A 19,517-nucleotide genomic window follows, 5' to 3' on the forward strand; every position below is an offset into this window, starting at 1 on the left:
AATTCTGTTGAAATGAGTTGGACTAACACTTGAGTAAACTTTGTGTTTTATTTGGATCGGTCTATATCCAGAGGTTCCAAGCAAACTACACTGCATTTGTCAATGCCTAAATTTTACTAGTGTTTCAAAATGCCACGCCTCATCATAATTTCCACCTTTTCTCATTTATTATTGCTCCATCTTGGCTAGCTATAGAAGAGCCCCGTTCACAAATGGACCCTTCCACATTCCAGAGCTGGGCTGTAGTTCAGTGGTATAGATGGTCCCTACGTTTCCTAAGTTTAGTTCCTAGCATCTCCAGGGCGGGTTGCGAAAGACTTTGTTCTTGGAGAGACAATTCTTCAGGTAGGCCTAGGAGAGATATTCCTGCCCGAAGCCCTGGAAAGTCACTGCCACTCTGTGTGGATGATGCCGAGCTTCATGGACCAGTGTTCTGATTTGGTATAAGGCAGCTTCCTATGTTCCTGATGTCATTTAAATTTGGGGTGTTGGTTAACCCTGTCTTCTGTGTTGTTTGAGTCTGTGCATATCCCTGTAGTAATGTAAGCAAGTCTGAAGAAACTGGTTGAATGGTTCCTTGTTCTACCTGCTTTCCATATATTAGGCCAGTAACTCAAAAAAAGAGAGAATCATTACTACTGGGGCAATGGACTTATATTTCCTTCGGTATGTGACTGTTCTTAATATTTCAATGAGATTTCTATTGTTTTTTCATCTGAAATCAAGGTAGACAGTCCCTTCAGATGTTGTGGATTACAATATACACCAGCCCTAGCTTGCAGCATGAGTGGTTGGGGATGATGGGAGTTGTAGTGTGCAGTGTCTGGATGGCACCATGTTGGCTACTCCTGCCTTATACATCACAAATTACCTGCTAAACGTGTGGTGTGTTATGAGAGTGGGAAATGGAAGAACTACTTCTCTATTATAGAGACACAGAGAGAGGTTGCTTGGGTGGGCTGCTGTTTTCAGCTTTTGCAATTTGTAAAATTTAAAATTCATGCTCTGATTAAACTTCCATGAATTTCTTTAAAATAATAATCCAACTGCACCTTTCTCAAAGCTTGTCTCATTCTGAGCAAAGTATAGAATCATGGACTGCATGAAAGATGTAGCTTATTTTTCACAACAATCCTTGGAAGGTCAAGGTTGCCCTCTGGGAAGGAACAGTCTCATTTCTCTGCTCTCAACTGCACTGGTGCTAAATTAATGTTTAGCAACAGCAGTAACTTCAGCTAGAGGTGTGATAAAGTATATTGCTTTAAAGCCATTAAATGTGATTTCTAAAAAATTCTTCTGGTAGTGAGTGAGCTGTTGGCAGTGGACAAAAGAGTATTGCACAGCTATTAGAGGTTTTATTTGTGTGATCTTTCCCCTGCCTGGGTGAATATATATTGGTTCAGGTGTGCATATAATGACTTTTGTCTGCAAACTTGCATTGTTCAACAGGATGCATTTGCTCTGGAGTTCCTGGTTCCATTCACCATTGTAATAGAACCTAGCATGCCAAATATAGTTGATGGAAGTGAAATAAACTGAACTATAGCATATGATCCTAGACAAGTAAGACACTGGTAGCTCCTTTTCTGGAAACTCTAATTTGGACAGGTTCTTAGTGGCATTGGACAGGTTCTTAGAAAGCAGTATTAATCTGACTTTTTTATAAGTTTTAGTCTGACTATGAAAAAAAGAAACCATTTCTGTGCTGTCAGAGAGAGAGAGAGGTCCTAATCAATCGAAGGAAAATCTACAGCACATGTACAAGATGTTCCACAGCCCAGTTAAATATGAATGCTTGGATTGATTATTTTGTGCACCCTGCTTGCCATTGCTAGTAAATCTGGTCAGAGGGATCTTGACCAAGACCTTTCTTGATGAGCAAAATGTGTAGGTAAGTTCATATAGGGAAAAATCAGAATCTTCTGTTTCAGAAGATTCAGGCCCCAAGCATAATTAAACATGATTAATTAATTAAACATGAAAACTTTGAATGGGCCCAGAAACAGCTTGGGAGCCATTGAAATATATGTTGGTGTTAGGTGATCTGACATGTGGGCTCCTGCCAGCAGTATGGCTCTGTTTTGTACCACCTGACTTTTTTGGCACATATCAAAGGCAGCCCCGGGCAAAACTGAACTGGATGTCACCAAGGCAGATGCAACAGTGGCAAGATTGGTTTTCTCCAGAAACAGATGCAGACTCAGGTTGTGCAAAAGCACCTTTTGCCTTGGTCATAGCAGCAAACTGGTTTTCCAGAAGGGCTCCCTGTTTTGAAGCAAGTTCCAGTGTATTCAGTGTATGTTTTTGGATACAAGACGGTACCTCTCCTATTAGGCCTGTGGTAGGATTAGTTCCTTAAGAATTGGTCAAGCTGACAAAAACAACATTGGCTTGTTAGCCATTTACACTGACGCTCTTTATTTGCGAAGTCAAAGCATTACTGGCTTATAGTTTGTGTAACAAAAAATATTTAAGGTTGGTTGTAACTGGCATTGGCAACTTTGGATACTAAAAAACCCATTGGATTGATAAAGAATGTCATTGCTTTTTTATGTGTGATTATTTCTATGCAAGTGTTGCCTTTAGCTCTGTAACCAATGAATGTTTGGTACAGATGGATACAGATGAGTGCCTGATACAAATTTGCACTGAGAAAGTGTCATTCAAAAATTCCCAGGTCTTTTATGATGCTTCTCACAGACCTTGGACACTAAATTCTATCCTTAGTCTCCTTTATTACTTGAGTGCTTAAGCCTAGGTCATGCATGCAGTCCACCTGTGATCTGACCATCAGAGCTAACCGAGGACAGTGAGAGGAGGTTGAGACACCCCTCACATCTGTCCAGCTGTTTTGTGACAAAGTGCAATTTTGAAAATCCATTACCTACAGGACAGACTATTATAATTGAGTGCTCCTGGCTTGGTGCAATTCACTGAAGCTTTTTCAGAGCCTTGTGATGAACAATAAGACTTGAAATGAACAGTTTCTGACCTCAGGCAGATAGCATTTGCTGTTTGCTTATGCAGGCGACAGTATTTACATAGTCTCTTGCATACTGTACTGGTTGCATTAGTAGTCAGGAAGAGTCTAACATGTAAGAAGCTGCAATTGTGAGTGCCTTTGCATTAATTGTTTGAACTGATACATTCTTTATTCTGTTTTCCCCATCTTCTCTATGACTCCTCCGAAAATAAAATCTTATTTATAGCTTGGGTCCTCCCACATAATTACCAACAATATTTTGGATGTTCTGTAGTCACTTCAGTGAAAGTACACTAGCCGTTCAGTGACTCACAATACCCCTGCTCCCCCAATAATAGTAACAAAAAACAAACAAACATTGGAGCTGTTTTATAGATACTAGTGGTGATGTACCGGGAATTCATTATATTCAGGCTCAAGCTTTGATCCTAAAAAACAAATAAACCCCCAAAATCCAGTTTGTGGATCTGACTGATACTGGTAGGCTCAGTTCAAGTCCAAGCACCTCTTTTGAATCATATCTATCAAAGGTAATATTTGAAAAATATTAAAATGTGAATGACCTGGGATTCCTGGGCATTTTTAGGTACAGACTCTAGTATGAACTGATTTTGAATCTTTAAGTTTAGATGTCTTTCTTCGTCATGTGTGGACCATAGTGATGTAGGGAACTGGATACAATTATTATTAAATGTCAGTTTTTATAAAGATGGGCAGCTTGCATTCCAAACATCATCAAAAAGGGTGCAGAAGTAAGGGTGCAGAGGAGTACAGTGGTACCTTGGGTTAAGTACTTAATTCGTTCCGGAGGTCCGTACTTAACCTGAAACTGTTCTTAACCTGAAGCACCACTTTAGCTAATGGGGCCTCCTGCTGCTGCTGCTGCGCCGCCGGAGCACGATTTCTGTTCTCATCCTGAAGCAAAGTTCTTAACCTGAAGCACTATTTCTGGGTTAGTGGAGTCTGTAACCTAAAGCGTACGTAACCTGAAGCGTATGTAACCCGAGGTACCACTGTGTGTTCAAATATATTTGCATATACTCAAGCTTTGTTTCAGTTGGGAGTAAGGACTAGAGGATTTGGCAAAAGATTTCACAAAAGAGGTAGGTAGTTTTGAGGACGTATTTGAAGAGAAGTAGCAAGTTGTCTTTTGGGACAAGGTTCAAGCTATATGAGGTGGGACAGGACATGATGTCCATTTAATGGAAAATGTCTGAATGGTTGAGTACACATAGAGGAACAAAGAACCTAGGTTAGGGATGGAATAGTGTTATGAGTTCAGCCATCTTGATTACTGTAAATAAAATACTACAAATAAGGAATTTTAGCCTATTACAAGGTGAACTATATAGCAACATCTGTAGGAGAACAACTTTATTGTTCAAGCAGAATTCTGCTGTTATTAAAACCTTGGTAGCAGCACTCATGTTTATTGAGTTACCATGGGTGACCAGGTGGCAGGACCTTTGAATGCCTCTCCCTTATCAGACAGGTCCAAGGATTGAATATCAGGAGCTCCTTCAGGTCAGTTTCAAGGTCAGTTTCCCTATTTGTATAAATATCTCCTTGTTCTGAATTACTTGTGCAGACAGAGTAGTTAGCTGCTTAATCTTCATGAGTCGCAATTCTTCTTTTTACTTTTCATAGAATCATAGAGTTGGAAGAGACCACAAGTGCCATCGAGTCCAACCCCCTGCCAAGCAGGAAACACCATCAGAGCACTCCTGACATATGGTTGTCAAGCCTCTGCTTAAAGACCTCCAAAGAAGGAGACTCCACCACACTCCTTGGCAGCAAATTCCACTGTCGAACAGCTCTTACTGTCAGGAAGTTCTTCCTAATGTTTAGGTGGAATCTTCTTTCTTGTAGTTTGGATCCATTGCTCCGTGTCCGCTTCTCTGGAGCAGCAGAAAACAACCTTTCTCCCTCCTCTATGTGACATCCTTTTATATATTTGAACATGGCTATCATATCACCCCTTAACCTCCTCTTCTCCAGGCTAAACATGCCCAGCTCCCTTAGCCGTTCCTCATAAGGCATCGTTTCCAGGCCTTTTTCCAGCTCATAAGATGCCAGTTCCCTATTGTGTGCATGGGAGTGTTTGTTTTGATATTGCTGGGCTATCACTGCTCATTACATAGCACTGTGGTAAATTAGGCTGAACCGGTTGTTCTTCTGGGTGGCAGAGGAAGTACTTCTATAGAAGTTAGGTGTTACTGAATGTCAAATGCAAAGGCTTCACTAAGGTCCACTTTCCAGCCGCCTCAGGAGCCAGCACCTCAGTTGGAGCTGGATCCTTAGTCAGGGCTGGTGGGGGTGTGTGTGGACAGGATGGAAGCCACTCATTCCACCCTCTCCAGGAAAACAGGGTATCCCACTAAAGGGATCCTAGGGAAGGTGCTTTTGTTCAGTGTCCAGAGAGGGAATTAGGGCCATAGCACTCCTCCAATGCTGCAATCCTGAGGGGTTGCACGTATTTGAGGATGTATGTCATAGGGCAATCCTCATCAAGGATTGACCCCTAACAACAATCAGCCAGCAGTCAGGCTGGGTGATTCTGTATACACCCAATGACTATCCCAAAGCCTTACATCTGTGATCAATAAATTTGTGGCCTGTTTTGATCCATGATCAGTGACCTGTGGTTACTTCTCCTCAGGGCTTTTCCCCCAGCAGGAACTCACTGGAACTCCATTTCAGCACCTCTCAGGTGGGTGCTATTCCCATTATAAGAGAACAAGGGAGGGTATCACTGTTGAGTTCTGGCACCTCTTTTTCTAGAAAAATAGCACTGCTTCTACTACCCACACTTAGCTTCTGGGGCAGTAGTCTCATGGTACCTGGGTATGCAAATAGGTCCTCAGAAGTTAATAATATCCCCACCCCTACGATAAATCATAGTTGGCTGCCTACCAACCCATATGAGAATTTAAAAAACAGTTGGGGGCAGGGGGTTTGTTCATTTGTTTCACTTTGTTTATGTCCCAGAAATGAACAAAAAAAGAGAGATTTTCAAGCTATAGGGTTGACAAGAAGATTTTCCTTTATCAAACGTGAAGGGTTTGATATGAAACTGAAACTCATGAAAACTTTGCTGAGTGTTACATGTGGTTTCTTTAATGTGGTTTCTTTAAAATGAAGCTTACACAGATTAATGAGGTTTGCTTAGTGCATTTCAAATGCATTCTCTCTACCTGTTTATATTTTAAACTCCACGTGTAGAAACGTGGGTTTAAACAACATAACTGAACAACAAATTTATGAATTCTAGTTTTTAGTTTTTATTTTAATGTAACCACAACCTCCTATTTGGGTAAGGGCTTGTTAGAATGCAGGTCAGACTTGTTTCTACTACTTGGGCTCAGCCCCTAAATACATGATGTAATGTGATTTCTGAACTGATAAATTGCTGTTTCTGAACTGATAAATTGCTGAACTGATAAATTGAATTGTATCTTATTATCACTGAGGAATGGTGATCTCTTGCAGGCAGGCATTTTGGATGCAACTATTTAGGATGGGCTCTGCCTACTGCTAATTTAAATCATGGTCGTGGATTTTTGTACAAGCTTGATTTATAACCTGTAGCCAGTTGTAAATGTGTTTCTTTTTCACTGTTGTTGTTTGCTGCCTTCTTTATTTCACCAGAAAGATGGCCTATAAATAAATACACAAGAAGGTCTTACATAGATCTAAAGGAATCTCTTTCCAAAGGCAGAATTCAAAATTGGATTTCTATTATTCTTTATCACAATTTTCTTAAATTATGGAGAAAAGATACAATGGCACAGCTCTTCATTAAACAATGTTAATCGGTCTGGTGCCTTGCAGATGTTTTGGATTCAAGTCACATTAGCCCTAGCCAGGACTTGGTTGGTGGAGGCTGTTGTAAAGCAAAGCAGCAATTCTGGTACGTGAATACATGCTTAAGGCTGTGGTCCTGTCATGCTTTTATGGGAGCAAGTCCTTCTGCAGGGGGGGGGGGACTTGCTTCTTAGTTAAATAGGCGTAGTCTTGCACTGCAAATTGGGGCTGAACTGAGCATGCTTTGGCTTTTTTTTTTAAAGTGGGTTTAGACTTACATTGGTGTCAGGGAGTGTGAGACACCGCCTGGTCACCTAGGGCAATTTGTAGTCGTCAGTGGCGATGAGGACGCATCACAGGCCTGGCTTTCAGATCACTAGTCTCTAAAGTACTGTAGTGTGTATATGTGTTGTTCCTGCTGCAACCCAGCAGGGAGAAACAGGAACTTTTAATAGACAGAAATTTCTTATACCTTGAGAACTGATACAGCATGGAAAGTCCCAGGAAAAACCAGCTTTTAACCAAAATACAGAGTTATGATACAATTATTACACAAGTTTTATGAACTACCACTCTCTGTCTGAAAGCACAGATGGAATTCCTGTGTTTCTGAAGCTAGCTTTAAGAAAACATATCACTCTAGCATTCCTACATATATTTAAATACCAAATTGAATAAAAATGTGGTTTTTTGTACACTATTTTTGCCCAAGAGCACTTTTTTTGCTGTATGCCCTAAAAGCATGTTCACTGCATTACAAAACAATTTAATGAGCTGATCTCTGTGCAAAGTTGTGTACTTCTTCTTTAAATAAAGCAAGATAGAAGAGGGGAACTGCATAGTATAGCAAAGTATAGTAAAGGAGAAAGTTCCAGTTCAGAAGTTGTATGCACTCATTAAACAACATCATGATCCTAACTGGAAACATAAAAGAACATCACAGTGATATGTGTTGCTTGAAGAAGAAGAAAAGCCACGGTTTGCTTTACTAGGAATGGGATGAGAATTCAGAACAAGGGTCATGTGCACATCACTTCTCTAATTGTTCCAAGCTGAATTGGAGGTAGACACTGCCCACCTCAGATAGATCCTCTGCCCTGATTCTGCTGGCACTCCTCACCCCTTCCAGCAGCCCTATGCTGCAAATAGATGGAGATGTCAGTTGATTTTCATAGTGGGCTACTTTGAAAGGCAGCTTGTGGCAGAACTGTTCCTAAGGGAGACATTTTACCCCACAAGTGGAGACTTTAGGTGCGTGAGGGTCCCACATGGGGTATTAGGAGAAGACAGCTAGCACAGGGATAGGCTCCCTCTTCCATTGCTGGGGTTTTTCTTTTCCTAATGATGAAAGAAGAGTAATTTTAATCTTTTAACCTACAGCTTAATTTGTCCCTGTTAGTTTTTACCCACAATAGCTTGTATATACATCTTTTTGACTGTGAGGCTTCAGCAGAGCTTCCTCGCCTATTTGTGTACATTGTGAGTGGATTCAGAAGATTACTTAACGAGATGTACATATGACCTCATGGTAAATTGGTTATATTTATCATCCTTTGAAGGAATAGGTAGAATTCGCCATGTATCAGGTATAGATGCATGGTAAGCCACTTAGATCTTGCTATGGAAATTCTTGCCTTTATCAACCCACATTGCGTTTCAGGTGCAGGTTACAATAATTTAAATGTGTTTGCTTCTCGGTAGACTGCTTTGGGCTTCTACTTCTCTTTTACTTCTTTATCGTATCACCGGTTATACTCATAAGCACAACAGTCTCCCTCCTCACATCTGCTTGGGAGGCAGATCTTGTTCTATATCTGCTGAAAGAGATGAAGGTGCTATTGTGGCTGTTGCTCTCCTGCACTGGTGCACAAGCCTTTAAGTGAATGCAACTTAAGGCCACACCCACACCATACATTTAAAGCACTATTACTGTATACCAGGGGTGGCCAACTCCCAAGAGACTGTGATCTATTCACAGAATTAAAAACTGGCATTGATCAGGTCACTATTGTTGAGCTTTTTTTAGGCAGGAGGAAAGCCCCAATTTTGAAGATTCAAAGCCTAAGCTCAAGGGGAACCACCATTCATCAACAGATCGCTGGCAAACAAACATCCTCACTGAGTAAATTCTGTCTTACGTTCTGCAGGTTGTGCAACAATGGGGGGCGGAGCCAGGGGCGGGACCGGATTCTCTTTTGCCAACGCCAAGAAAAGGGACCCAGTGATCGACTGAGATCTACCAAAACCTCCCGGGGATCTACCAGTAGATTGTGATTGACCTGTTGGATATCCCTGCTGTATACTGTATCTCTTTAACAGCCATGGTTTCTCCCACAAGAATCCTGGCAACTCTAGCTTGTTAAGGCTACTAACCGAAAGTTGTTATGAGACCTCTATTGGTCTTGCAGAGCTCTAATTCCCATGGTCCTGGGAAGAGGGATTGCTTGTTAAACCACTCTGGGAATTGTAGCTTTGAGGGGAACAAGGGACTCCTATCAACTCTCAGTAACCTTAACAAACTACAGTTCCCAGGATTCTTTGGGAGAAAGCCGTGAATGTTAACATGGTATAATAATGCTTTAAATATATGGTGTGGATGTGGCCTTAACTGATCAGCAATTTGAGGAGATTGATAGCAAGATTGATAGGGCAATATTTGTGACTCTCCAAGTCTGTCTGTTACTTATTTAAATGCAAACTAAAATAGTGCAGGAAATAAATAGGGAACTAGGGAAAACTGTTGCCCACAAACGATTTCAAAATGTTAACAGAAATGTAGCAGTGAATTAAGGCTCTCTAAAAGATCTCACAGAGAACAGAAAATAGAAGTTTCATTCTGAAAATGTTATTAGAATTTGTAATCTTTGCAAAACTGCAGGTGAAGACAGTAAATTGATTCTGGTTATGGGGGGTGGGGGTAATTTTGAATTATTTCTGGATAAACTGTAGAGTTCTTTTTATCTGTAGTGATGCATGTTTGTATCTCTCTTTGTGTGTGTTGCATATACAGTAATCAGTAAAGAAATGCTAAAGGTGGTTAAAACAAAACCAGTGATGTGTCTTGACTATATAATGCAGTAAAATATCTTATCCGTTGATTAATGCAAGTCTTTCCACTGTACAGTTGGTATGTGTATTGCAGCCAGAAAGCTAGGTATTCCTTTCTTTTTTTGAATGTAAAATAATTACTCATATGTTGACGAAAACATTCTTGGCATATGTGAAATAGTTGTGTCTGAGTGCCCCCATTTTAAATGGCATTTCATTTTCCCTACTCTTGTGAAATGTTTATTGTTGTTTACAGAAATAATCCCTTCATATTCTAATTATATGATCTCATTGGCTGGTAAGGAAATACATTTCTTGGAACACGGAAAAAGAAACAGTTGCAGCTAAAAAGCTTGAGTTTCAGACCCTTATCTTTCCTAGAGTTCTTTTTTTTTTTAGTTGTTATGTAAGCCTCATGGAAATTGGTGGAGTTTGTGCTGAGAACTAGAATTTCAGCCCTTAATGCTTAGTCCCTCATCTCCTGCTGGCTCTTTCAGATTTATTTTCAGTTTAACTTCCAGGATGGTTTTGTAAGGTAGAGAAGAGACTGCAGTGCTTTCTTCTTTGGCAAGGAGAAGCTAACTGTGAATTCATCCGCTGTGTTGGATTGCAGCAGAACCTATTTGTGAAAGCTTTGCTGCACTAGTCTAAAAGGGTTTTTATGGACTGGAAGCTTTTCATCCCTGTGAAAGGTAATGCAAGATAATACCAGTTCTTGCTAGATTTTAGCAATGTTTATATTTTACCCTGTAATACAAGTGTAATATTAATAGCATGCTACTGTGTTCCATGATATGATATGTTTACTTATATAGGATCTTCTCTCTCTTTTTCTTTTGGGAAAGAATGTAGGAAATTGACAACTGATTTTACCATAGGTGTGTGTTTCCTCTTTCGTACTTGAGATTTTTTGACTTGCTGGAGTGTTCTGTGTTAACTGGATTATTGAGACAGATTTGAGTGTTTGAGGATAAGTGTGTGTGTGCACGCGCATGCGAGTGCTTGTGTGTGCATGCCAGTGTGGTGGAGGGTGGAGGATGGAAACAGCAACATGTATTTCCAAACAAACCAGCACAGAGAAGATTTGTGGAGTATCATCTACTATACATGGTCATAGCCCCTCTGTCTAAAATCTTTGACTCATACTGGACTTGTATTAGCAGTGGCAGTTGGAGATTGCGGAACTGGGAATCTTGCACCACTCTTCTGCAGATTGTAATTCAGGAATGGGGAATCCATGGCTGTCTAGATGTCCTGGATTTGAATCCCATCAGGCTTAGCCAGCATGGTCAGCGGTTGGGGATGATGGGAACTGTAGTACAACGGTACCTGGAGGGCCACAGGTTTCCCACATCTGCTGAAATCAGTAAAGTCTGCTACTAGTTAGGTTGTTTGTTCAGTAGTACAGATCTATGGGGGCTTCGTGTTGCGTGCATACAGTTGCACAACCAACTTGTGCAATCTGCATACTGCTTCAGGTCAGTGGAAAACTGACCCATATAAATGGGTAATCCAGAGGGGGAAATTGTAATGTCAGTGTCTGCACTACATTGATTGGTAAAATGCTATATAACTATCAGTGGAATTTCCCCCTAAATGGGTGGTGTGATGCTATATAATTACTATTGATGCAGGTCTGGTTTGTGGTGGAACAGTTTGCTTTGCAACAGTGCAGACACAAGTGCAAATGCAGTCTGAGCACCTGTTATGCAAAGAATTAGGGCTGCAGTCTTGTACTCTGAGAGAAAGCACATTGAAATTGATGAAACGTATTTCTGGTAGGATTCAACTGCAGATTTTATATCTACTTGGCTATCATTTGAAACCTTCACTGACTATATATTTAACAATAAATAAATGGCCTTCACTGTTAGTGGATCAATAAGTTACCTTCTGTCTACCATTGTCATTATTGGAGATATTGGTGGTGGCACTTATAAGTAGACTCAGAGGTAATGGATTACAGCTGAAGCAGCAATTTGTACCCTAGTTCTTGTACCCTCGCTGATGATAATAAACAATATTTGAGCCAGACTGCCAAAAAATAGTGGGGAAATGCCCTTCCTTTCCTGTTAACTGATCCTGTGTATTTAATTTTATTAGCATAGGCTGAAAGGTGATAAGGAAGTTCTTAACATCTGGTATGTTTCTTCTGATGTGTAATGACTTAGTAGAGATCTGTCATTTGTGTACACAAGTTATCTGAAGCTGACTTTGAATAGCTATACTAGGCTTGCAGTTGGCCACAAACCTAAGGCAAAGTTCCTTCCTGGGATTCCAAAGCTTTGTACTGATACAGTGTTTGTACTTCTGATACTGTAAGAGGGTGTGCAGCTGCTGCATCTTTTGCTCTTTTCAGCTGGTCATCTCCTCATCCATCCCACTGCATATTGCTGTAGTAGAACCATGTAGAGCCATGACAGTCATAGCAGGTGGGTGAAAGCACCCAGGAAATATCAGGGCAGGAGGCACAGTGGTTGGCTCCTACCTTTGTGTTTTAGAGCCTTTAGAACAGAAATGGGGAACCTCTGTAGACCTCTAGATGTTGTTTTACTCTAACTCCCCTCAGCAGAGCTCCAGTCAACATGGCCAATGGTAAGAGATGACGGGGGTTGTAGTTGAACAACATATGGAAGGCTAGAGGTTCTCCACTGTTGCTTTGAATGTATATGGACATGCTCTAGGTAAGACCTCAGCAGTCCTTTTCCTTCAGAAGCATGACCTGCCAGAGCTGTCATTCAGGTTGTTTTGTAGCACTCAGTTCCTTGTGTTGAATAGTTTACTGCAGTGCCACTTATTGTCTATGCCAGAGCAAGCCTAAGGGGAGTTGGGTTCCAGCAACATCTGAAGAGCACTTTTTGGCTTCCCTGCATCTAAGCCAATAAATTAGTGAATATATTATTACTATTATAGTACCATTATTGTTATTATTATTATCAACAGTAAAATTGTGTAGATTTCACATGATGTTGTACTGTGGAATGTTCAGGGAGAGTATTTTGGCTGGATGTGTGTTTATTAAGGGCTAATTTGGAGTTTCAATAATTTAAAATTTCATTTCATGTAATTATTTTAAAAACATGCCAATTCCCCTTTCTTTTTCTTCTTTTCTTAAAGGCTAACTTTTGAACATCTGATAGAGCCTTCCAAGGAAACCAGGAGAAAAGATGGTTTGTACAAATAAGCTTACATAGCCAGAATGAAATTAGAAGAGTTCTCCGGGAAAAAGCAAAAATGTAAGCTCTTCCTTTTTCAAGGTACATTTTTATTTATTACATTTTTGTAAATTTAACTCTGTTTAAGGGAAAACACCATTGTGTTAATTATCTTAAACATTTGTCTGCACTGTAACAATTTGCCCGAGTTCAGTAGATCTTAGACAAAATAGAGGTTGCATCAAGAATGAAGAATCTGGCTCCCCAGGTGTTGCTGGACTAAAGCTTCCATCAGCCTTGATTATTGGCCATTCTCACTGGGTCTGATGTGAGTTGTAGCCCAACAGTATCTGGGGAAGGCACAGGTGTCACATTGCAAAACCCATCCAATATTTTGAGAAGAAAAATAACTGCAGGGGGCTGCAGACCTCACCTGACTAAAGTTGATTTTCCACTAATTTTCTCAGTAAACAAAAATGAGACAGTTATGTGTCTGCCATGTAGCATCTGGGTTTGTGTGGACAGATGTTTGATTGCAGAAATGAACCTGGATTTCCCATTGTTAGACTTTGGGGCCACTGCACAATGCAGGAAATCTCATACTGGATACCTTCATTCTTCAGGCCTAGCTAAGCAGCTGTTCCAATCTAGGCTCCTGAGATTTTGTAAGTAGTTGTAAACAGGAAGTGTTCTGGAACAGTCATAGTTCCACCTACTACTTCATCCTATTAGTCATTAAAGGAACTTGATATTTATCAGGCCTGATTATTCTTGTATGGCATCTGTAAATGGGAATCTGGGGGGGAGATTATGATTATTATTATTTTTTTAATGTCACGCTTCAGTTGAAACAAAACAAAACTCACAAGGTATATAAAAAATACATAGGGGAATGGTTTTCTTCTACTTCAGGCAGGCTGCTAAAGGATAAAATAAGTTTTCTGTATTGTCTTATAACTACTGCTCATACTTTTCTGTAGCTGAGTAATGAATTGCAGCTTGTTTGCTTTTTTTTGGTTTGAAGTCTCCATTTACCCATTTTTATTTTTATTTTGTTTTAATGCATTTTCCTCATTCAGCATTGATTTATCTTATGGGGCACATCTATTTATGACACTTAAAGAGCCTGAATATAATAGAATTCTGTGGCTCTTAATTACTGAGGACCCCCATTAAATCAGTTGGCATACTGGATACCTTTCCAATCCAGTAAATGTAGTGTTGATAGGCAAAATCAAGAAAATACTACCTTTTTTAAAAAAAATATCCTTCTTGATTTGCTTCTTGAAGGTCGGTGATTGGGTATTTGATCAGTCAAAAAGGAGTGGTCAAGTTGTTGTTTTTAAGCCTTTAAAGTTATAGAAAGAAAGATCACAAATTTGTTACCTGTGTGAATTATAAAAACAAATTGATACTGGTAAACAGTGGGTTGCACCAATGCTAAATGCTAAACCTACTGAGTGTGAACCCATTGACATAGATGAACTAACTTAGAGTAATTTATTTCAGTCGACCAACTCTTAGGAGAACTTAGTAGCATTCTGTGACTGCCCCCCTTTAAATTAAATATTTTATTTCTGCCTCTGCCTGTACCTCAGGAAGCTTTAGATAACATACATAGTTCTGACTAGCCCAACATCACCTAATGAGCAAATGTAGATTTGTGCCTGGGTCTTGCTGGTCTTAACCCAACACTTGACCTTGCTGTGCAGTGGTATTTGTCAATAGCAATTGCTTATGTTCCTGTATGAAGATGTTTGCAGTTATAACAGGCCTGTGGTAGAGATGTGAAGCTCCAGGGAGAAATGGAAAATTGGAGGGGTAAACTCTACATCCCCCCCATTTTTCCTCCCCCCCCCCAGTTTTTTTCCTGAAAAATTGGTTAATACTTAGGGAGAAACGGGATGTTTCCCAGGGTTCCCCCCGTGAAAAACTGAAAGAACCAGGAAAAGTATCTCTGTGTGTATATATAATACCTGGGGATAGATGTCGGAGAGTAAAAGCTAAAGTGAAACTTGGGACCTAATACTAGACACATAAAGGAACAAAGAAATAGGAATGTTCTTTTTGGTATTCATGGTAGTTAGAACTAAATGTTGAGATATTGATTACAACTGTCAAATTCCTGTTTATTTTTCAGTGGATGGTATGAGAACAGAATAGACTTCATGAAAATCATTTATAAGCCATTTATGTTTTCAATAATACTAATACTTAGCATTTTTATATTACTTGGAGTGTTGAGTACTCTTAATGTACTCAGAAATCCTTACACCACCACCGCCAGCCTGGGGGATCCAGATGTTTTGAACTGCAACTTCTGTCAGCCTCAACTAGCATGGCTATTGGCCATCCTGTGGCTAGTGGTAGTCCATAACATCTGGAGGGCACCAGATTGTGTGTGTGGGGGGGTCTCCTATAATGTAGGTAAATATCACTGTCCCATTTTATAGATGAGAAACTTTGAATATTACTTCATTCTACCTAGGAGTTGAGGTGAGATTTGAGAGACAATCCCCCAGCTTGCATTCTTGGCTACTATGCCACACCAGCTGTACACCAGCTTAATCTTTGTTAGGGAGGATAAAAATCTTTTAAATACATTCTATAAATGCATGTGGTCAAAGACAGGTTTGCACAATAAGTTCTTCAGTGTTGGTTAGTGCGAAATCTAAGTTTCTGGATGAAATAAAAACCATTCCTAGTGGTTGTTTTAACATCTCCAAACATTGTACTTTCACAGTTCTTCAGTATAATAAATATGTTCTTCAATTAGAATTATCCTGGCCAAATATTACAAGTCTTGAAAAACATACTTGTGGTACAGCTGTATTTTGCTCCTGAGCGAGGTTTCGTGTATCACAGAAGCTCCAATTAAAAGAGAAAGACAGAGTAGCCACAGACATTCAAACAATGGTTTCTTGCCAGCTAACTTCACTGCTATCCAGGAAGGGGATATTCTGTGTAATGGTGCAGAAGGACCTGTCAACGGCTGTCTTTCATAGCTCAGGAAATCAAATATTCTCTTGACTACAGCAAGCTTTGCTAATATTGAACAATTCAGTGATCAGACTGAGTCTGCAGTACTATGCATACTACTTTGGGAGTAAGTCCCGTTGAACTCTGTGGGAATTAACATCCAAGTAAGCATGTATAGGATCAAGTTGCCCTGCAGAATTCAGGTCTGACCACAAAATCACACTGTCATTGTTCTAAGCAGCTGTGTAAAGCTTATGAAATGTAACAAGAATGAAAATATTTCATTTAAAAGTATTGAATGTCTATATTACTGTTTCTACTCTTCATTAGTGTTTGCTTATAGAAGGAGTGTGAATGTGTGGTGTAATGTTTTTAATATTAGAAAAATACAAAAGAGGACAATGTAGGAAAATACTGTTACATAGAGAAGAAATAACAAAGGTGCACCTTGTCCAGAAATTTCCTGTTCCAGAATATAACAAATGTGCTTCTTCAATAAATGTGTTTAATCCTGAAGATGCTATTTGGAAATTGAGGGAGCAATAGAGTTTTCCCAAATGACAGCAAAGCAATGGTGAGAATATTTATTAATAGTTCTTAATTTCATCAGCCAATTTCATCAGCGGAACAAAACTGCTTCAGGGTCTTGAAGTATTAAATAGCTAGTCACTTCATTTCATTAACCAAGAAGGTACAGTATGTTTAATGTTATGTATGTTAGTTTCTCCAGGGTAGTTGTTAAAGTCTGTGATCACTTATTGAAATATCAGGGTTTGTAATGAAACATACTTGAAGCATTGATATGGGTTGAAGGTTACTAAAGAAGAAATCCTCCTAATTACTTATGAGGGGAACATCCTATATGAAAGCTGCTATGCTGTGGTAATAGTCCCCTATTGTAAAGAAGTGCGGCAGAGTTCACTGGGTGATAATTTGAGGGCCAAAGTAGGAATTACACGGGAGCCATGTGTCTTATCAGTCTTTGCCTTCTTCACATATATAGCCACTGGGCATGAGGATTAAGTATGTTGGAAGCTGCCTGATGCCAGGCTATCCTGTTTTCCATCTAGCCTAATATTGTCAGCAACATCTAGAGGTGCACAAGTTCCCCATGCCAACTTTAATTTTATCATCTATTCACCTTTACTGGAGACCCAGTCAGTTACCCACTAATTTGAATAGATTGTGTATTTAACAGAAAGTATTTGCAGGCTGTATTTGATGTATTTGCAGGCTCATTGCAGTTCATTTGACCTCTGAAGAAGATCTTTAAATAACAAATGGCCAAAATGTGTTGGGCTGTTTTGAAAACAAGGTCCTCATTTTGCCAACATCTTGAGATACTATTTCCTTTGGTCTGGGTTTGTGGTTTTTGGGGGTTTTTTTATATGAGGCATCCTTTCTCATGGGTGGTTGTTCCGTCATGTCTTGTTCAGACCCTGAGAGTTATGGGCCCTGTACTTTTCATAGTCATGAAATTATGCCTGGTAAGAATATGCCCTTACACAACAGTAGAGATAAAATTTGTAGGCTGACCTGTGTGTGCAAGATATTTCATGTGTACAGCTGTACTTGAGATTTCATCTTTGTGTGGATGCTTGGAGATAGGCTGATCTGGTGTGCCTCCAGGTATTGTATGAAGTAGCTAAATTACCAGCTGTAATGCATAGTCAGTGCAGAAAATGTTTCAGGGAGGAGCCATAGGGGAGCTTGCTCCCACAGAGCCAGCAGAAAGGGCCTTGCCTTCTCACCTCTTTCTCAGATGCAGCCAATATAATTTTAGGTCCTGTGGCTTACAGTTTGAACTGGGGACACAGCAGCTGATGTGCAGTTTTTTAGGTTCACCTCTTTCTTCAGTTCTTCACTAAGACGCAAAATATCCTTAGCTCCTAGAATAGTTACTCTAATGCTCAATATTGTCTACAACAAGGATCCCGAGATTTTCTGGTTGGCCCAACCATTTATTGATTATGGTATTCAAACCTAGGGAAATCCTTTTCTTTTTCACACTTCCTTTGGCAGGGAGCGAGTGGGTTACAAAGATAAGAGAGACTGGTGGGGTGAATTTGCCATTGGATTGTGAATTGTCTGAGACAGAGGAACCTAAGATTTGGAGAAGTTCAAGGACGCTCAGCTGAGAACCTGCACTGTGGCAGAAGACTTTAGAGCAGAAGTGTGTGTGTTTTTGTGTGTGTATGTTAAGAGACTTTTCATTTCAGTAGTGTAGTAACACCTTTAAATTACCTCTAACAGTAAATCATAGATAGCAGTGATGAATGAAACAATGTAATTAAAATTAGAACAAAAATCTGAAGATTTGGAAAACAGATATTTATCTACTTTTATGATACAAAAGTATTGGAAAGAAAAGAGACTTTTAATAATCATGTGCCTCCTTTTACAGTTTTGCATCTAGGTAGAATTATTGATAATTGAGCCCCTCTCTTCAATAGGGATGAGCTAGCCCCCCCCCCGTTCTGCCCCATTTTTATTCCCAGATTCTATTATGTCTTAAATTTAATTACAGTTATAAGTTGCTAGAAAAGGGGTGAGACTAAATTACTGACTGAGTCAGGTAGTCATGTTGAAAATCGCTACAAAGTGCCAGGAAAAGAAACCATTATTAAGATCAACTTTATAATGGAGCATGTGAGTTTTTTGAGATAACGTGAGTTCTGCATGTTTGGGATAAGCATTGTGAACACTGATTCATTGACAACTTGACCCTCTGAACTGCAGTTGACCTATACAGATGCATGCTGTTCCAAAAGGCATTACAGCATCTCTTTCTATTATATTAGAGCAAATGAGAAGTGCTACGAATTACTGAGCATGCCATGCATACTCTTAATAGAATAATTAGGAAGCAAACTAAAGAGTGCTTTAAAAGGGATGTGCAGAACAAAGGCAGGGGCTTCCGCTCAATGTTAAGCCATTTTGTTTTTAATTATTTATACCCTCCTTCAGAGAAACAGTGTACAGTATAGCTCTTCCACTGTGAAACGTATAATGCCTTCCGGTAAACACACTGCATTGATGAGCCATGCTGAAGTAAAAGCCTCTTACAAGTCTGATTACTTGGGGAAGGCCCATAGCTCAATAGGAGAGCATGTGCATTGCATGCAGTCAGTATTTGGAATCTCCAGGTAGAGACTCCTGCCTGAAATCCTGGAGAGCTTCTGCCAATCAACAATAAACAGTACTGAGCTAAATGTCCCAATGGCTTGGCATAATATGTCTGCTTCCTATACCCACTAGGAACTTCTGTTGAACTGGATGGGACCTAACGCCCCAGGAACTAGGCCATAGTACATATGACACAGTTCTGTGCATGTTAATTCAGAAGGAGGTCCCATTGTGTTCAGTGGGGCTTACTTCAAGGTTGAGCGTATGTGGGATTGTGGCCTTGTGATCTAAGCCTTAGACCCAGCAGGGGCCAAAGATTATTAAATTCACTATATGTCTTAAAATGGCATTCTGTTAAATGATATTCAGTATATGCCATCTTTTACCTAAGTTAACCATAAATACTGGTGGTGTGCACCAGC

At 39.9% G+C, this 19,517-nt stretch overlaps 1 protein-coding gene across 7 annotated transcripts in view; it reads left to right on the plus strand.

Moving 5' to 3' along the window:
• Nucleotides 1-19,517, plus strand: part of PIK3CB (phosphatidylinositol-4,5-bisphosphate 3-kinase catalytic subunit beta) — a 100,704-nt gene that overhangs the window by 36,052 nt on the left and 45,135 nt on the right. For 4 of the 7 annotated variants that reach the window (XM_082221733.1, XM_082221734.1, XM_082221732.1 and 1 more), the window contains one exon: nucleotides 12,953-13,092. The exons of 1 other annotated variant lie outside the window; for it this stretch is intronic. The gene's annotated coding sequence lies outside the window, so the exon portion shown is untranslated. Of the gene's footprint in view, nucleotides 1-10,508; nucleotides 10,528-12,952; nucleotides 13,093-19,517 lie in introns of those variants that run through there. 2 more of the 7 variants (XM_082221736.1, XM_082221737.1) reach the window with 2 other exon arrangements.

Source organism: Podarcis vaucheri (assembly GCF_965113315.1).
Source record: "Podarcis vaucheri genome assembly, chromosome: 5".
Lineage (NCBI taxonomy): Eukaryota > Metazoa > Chordata > Lepidosauria > Squamata > Lacertidae > Podarcis > Podarcis vaucheri.